The sequence below is a fragment of the Asparagus officinalis genome, chromosome 9 (genome assembly GCF_001876935.1).
Source record: "Asparagus officinalis chromosome 9, Aspof.V1, whole genome shotgun sequence".
Taxonomy (NCBI): domain Eukaryota; kingdom Viridiplantae; phylum Streptophyta; class Magnoliopsida; order Asparagales; family Asparagaceae; genus Asparagus; species Asparagus officinalis.
This window is the reverse complement of record NC_033802.1, coordinates 39,002,335-39,007,015: the sequence shown is the minus strand read 5'-3', so window position 1 is coordinate 39,007,015 and position 4,681 is coordinate 39,002,335.

Below are 4,681 nucleotides of genomic sequence, written 5' to 3'. Positions count from 1 at the left end.
GAGAGGGTATTGGATTGTCACAATCTCATTATGTTGAGTGCATGCTAAAAAAGTATGACTACTACGACCTGCTAGAACTGTCAGTGCCGTATGATTATAATAATAAGCTACAACCAAACAATGGAAGACCAGTAGAGCAGCTAAGGTACTCAAAGATCATTGGGAGTCTTATGTACGCGATGGGCTGCACAAGACCAGACATAGCATTCGCTGTAGGAATGCTTAGTAGGTTCACAAGTAATCCTGGAAAGCTTTATTAGGATGTTGTTCAGAGATTGATGAGATATTTGAAAGGAACTACAGGTCTGGGCCTATTCTACACTGGATATCTAGCTATAATCAAAGGCTATTCAGATGCTAGCTGGTGCTCAGAACTAGATGAGTGCAGATCTACTAGAGATTTTGTCTTCACCATGGGTGGAGCTACCATCTCGTGGAAGTCTAAGAAGCAGATTATGATTCCACAGTCATCGATAGAATCTGAGTTCTTTGAACTCTGTATTGCGAGAGATGAAGCTGAGTGGCTCAGTTATTTTCTCTGAGACCTTTCATTGATAGAATTGCAAGGCGTAATTACTATCTATTATGATAAACAGGTGGTGAGTGCTGTGGCAGTGAACTCGATGTTTAATGGAAAGAAGTGGACTATTCGTCTGAAGCATAGCTATTTGAGTGAACTCATTTGCCAAGGAGTTATCTCTGTGATTAACATCCGATCTTCAGATAATATGGCTGATCCTTTGACTAAACGTCTGAAAAATAACATAGTCGAAGGGGCATCTGCTGAAATGGGCCTTAAAGTTTTGCAAGTCTTACAAATACTTACCATGTACATCAAGTTATTAGTTTAAATCTCATGCTACTAATAATAAGATAATTGGTTCAAAAGTTAAGTAAGATTTGTAAAGTTTGGTGAGTCTTACAAATACTTACCATTTACATCAAGTTATTAGTTCAAAGCTTACACTACTAATGATAAGATAATTGGTTCAAAAGTCAAGTAAGATTTACGATTGAAATCCTATCATGGTATAGAGGATGGTTGTTAAGCCTTAATGAGTCCAAAGCATTTTGGATGCGGGCTGTTGGATAGGTAACATGCCTAAAGGACTCACTGATGATACTATCATGTAAAGGGGATGGTTGTTAAGTCTTAATGAGTTCAAAGCATTTTGGATATGGGGTGTTAGGTAGAAAACACACCTAAAGGACTCACCTAGAATCCTATCATGAGAGAGGATGACTCTTAAGGCTTAATGAATTCAAAGCATCTCGGATGCGGGATGTTTGATAGGAAACATAACTAAAGAACTCACCTATACCTGGATGGAGATTTGACTGTCTCCTATGGTGTCTTGTGGAAAGATACCTAGAGCCCTAGCATAAACCAAGACATGCACAAGGCCATAAATGTGCAAGGCAAAGGCAAATGCAAGTGTGGTTCAAAGTGAAAACTACCACAGATGAGTTTAATCATGTGTGATCACTGGATTTTTAGACATGTCCTAGTTTAAGTCTCTGCGACACCATGTATCTATCTTTTATTCAGTTGGTCTAAGGGGGATTCAAGTCTTTGCGACATCTATCTTATGCACAATGATTGAAACAACGGTACGGTTACACGACACTAGTTTAAAAATTTGTGGGGGATTAATGTTGGATTTTTGGTCAAAACCACTTCCCAAAAATGAGTTTTCAAACTATGTATTTATTAATTACTAGTATTTTTCAAAAATCCTTAGTAGTGTAGCAGAAAGTTAAAGTTTTGGTATTTCAAAAGGTCATGTGTTTGAGGCTTGCCAACGGCAAGCTGAGAATTATTTTTATTCAATTAATCCCTTATAAGTTCTAGTGGGTCGCGGGTCGTGGGCCATGGGCTAATGGGTTGGGGATTGGGGCTAATCAGGCTAAGGCGCTAAGGGACGCTTTGTAAAGCGCAATTGTAGGCAATAAAAATTACCTGGGTGTCAAAGCTCGCTTGACTGGCCCCGCCATTTGCATTCAACATAGCCCAACAAAAGCTCACCCACAGAGCTTAACTTTGCCTGTTTATTGAGCTCACCTGTAGAGCTCAATCTCGCCCAATTGTTGAGCTTGCTAGAAGAGCTCAACCTCGTCTATTTATTGAGCTCGCCCGTTGAGCTCAATCTCGCCCAATTGTTGAGTTCACCCATAGAACTCAACCTCACCTATTTACTGAGCTCGCCCGCACAGTTCAACCCTACCTGATCCCTGAGCTCTTGTTGCGAAGCTCAACCTCACCTAATCTCTAAGCTTGCCCGCGAAGCTCAACCTCGCCTAATCATTAAGCTCGCTCGCATAGCTTAACTTCACCCGTCTTCTTTGTTCGCCCGCACGAAAAAATTCGCCTGAATGCTTCGCTCGCCCGCACGAGCCAAGCACGCCTGTAGGTACTTTGCTCACACGAACTCCGCTTGCCAACGGACACCAGCTCACACGTTGGAGGGGCCCGCCAACCGACCTCAATTGTTCGTCAAGTTCACCTACAAGCTTACCTGAGCATTCAGACAGCTCCCGAACTCTTTCGTAGCTTTGCCAGCCTCGCCTGAGCAATGCAAGCGGGCTGCTTGCTTAAGGGAGTGGGCCTACCCACTCCTCACGTCCTGGATGATGATGAGGCATAGCTCTCCTCACCTATAGGTGGTCACATCTCATAGCTAGGGGAGGGCATGATGCTCCTCACCTATTGGTGGTCATATCCCACAAATCAAGGGATGACCCATGCTATCCCTTATCTATTTATAGGACCCCTTTGCCAACGTAAAAGGGGTTCAGATAACAAATTTGTTGAGAAGCTTGGCATTTTCAAGACTCTTCAACCAGAGGCTGGATCATTTGGGGACTTTCTCTTAAGGCTCTTGGCTTCTTCTTTTTGGAGACTAGTTAATTAGCTCCCTCAAGGCTCTTCAAATAGAGATTTACATTCGATTTCTTGGTAGAACCTTCCTAGCTTTTTGCTTGGGTTGTTGAAGTAGACTCAATCTGAGCTCTCAGATTTGATGCTTATCAGCTCTCTACAAACCCTTGCCGTGTAGCTCTCTCTAAGCTTGTGGCTTTGGTACTTTTTGAGCTTGGGTATAGTCAAACTAAATCACTCTACAGCCTCTACTGAGCACTGAAGGCCTAACTGTAACTCTAATCGGATCGTCCAAGGGAAGCAAACTCGACGTGAGCACCAAGGGAGGTGTCCTACCGTTGCCAACGAACCCACGTTAAATAAGAAGGGCCATTCCCTTCTTCTTTGTCATAAACATTGATTGTAGTTTGTAATAAGCTAATCTCATAAATACAAAGGACCCCTCGAACTGGAAGTTAATTTTTACACCCGACAAAAGATGGCGATCACAATGGGAGAAACCATTCACTCAGATGAATTGGTGGTGGTATAGTTCGATGAAGTTACGGAGAGGACAACTGTTGAGTCCCTTATGATCGAGTTCGACCAAGCCAAGTATGAAGAATACTTGTCTTCTTCCTCCTCTGGTAGCCACGCATCATGTAAGCGCTACATAGTCACGCGTGTGGCCCGACCCCAAGTGGTCGAGGCAACCATGCCTGAGAGCTCTACCCGAGCTAAAGCAGGGGGTTCTATTTCCCCCAAGCCAATCAAAGCTAAGCATGCAAGCCAAGGGATTGCCCGTTGGGTCGCTAAGCGATCCGCACAGTCCCCCATGCAAAAGGAGAACTTAGTGCGCATAGGCGATCTTTCCTTCGCCGTCGACATGAGTCTCCCCCTCTCCAAAGGAGCATGACAACAGTGACGACAAGCTCTCACCCATTAGGAAGCCCAAGCCCCCACTCCCTATGATGGTTTGAATTACCATTCAGACCTGAAAAGTGCCAAGCAGGAGCATAAAGTTCCTAGTTTTAGTGGACCTGCTCGGTCAGGTGAGCCCACCCATTTAGGATGACTTCGCTCAATTGGGTGAGTCCCCAAAATTGATGGACTTGGTATTTCAGGCGAACCTAATGCTTCAGGCAAGCCCCGCTCCAGCAGTCGAATTCCCCTCATAGGTAGACTCAGTGATTCAGGCGAGCCTACCTATCTAGGCGGGTTCCTTTGCATTGGCAGAGCTCCCCATCTGGGTGGTCTCAACAATTCAAGCGAGCCCACCAAATCAGGTAAGTTTCGCTCTTCAAGACATCCATCCAAATCATGCGAGTCGCCAAGATCAGGCGAGATCCATGATTCAGGCAAGCTCCGAGAAGGACCACCTGAGAACCAGCCTTAGCCAAAAAGGCAAAGCTAGAAAAACTCAAGCATGCGAACCTCGCCTGACTGAACAGACGGCACGAGCTTGCCAATAGTTGCCTGAAGCTCGCTCAAATTCCAAACCTCGCCTGACAAGGCAAAGTCGCCTGAATGAACAAATGGCTCGAGCTCACCAGCAGTCGGCTAAAGCTCATCCGAACTCTGAACCTTGCCTATCAAGGCAAGGTTGCATAAAGTCGACACTTGGGAAATTTCCCAAGTGTTCTCATTCTGACTCATTTGCGTCTCCTTCGTGCGATTGCACACTTGGTCCTTCTGATGCTAGGGGTCGCCACCACCAACCTGCAGGAGATCTTAGGGATTATCTAACTCGCAAACGCACTATTTATGCGGTGGACCCTTAGTTCCATTGCGAGAAGCACATCCGGGCAGTACTTGTTGACTGCC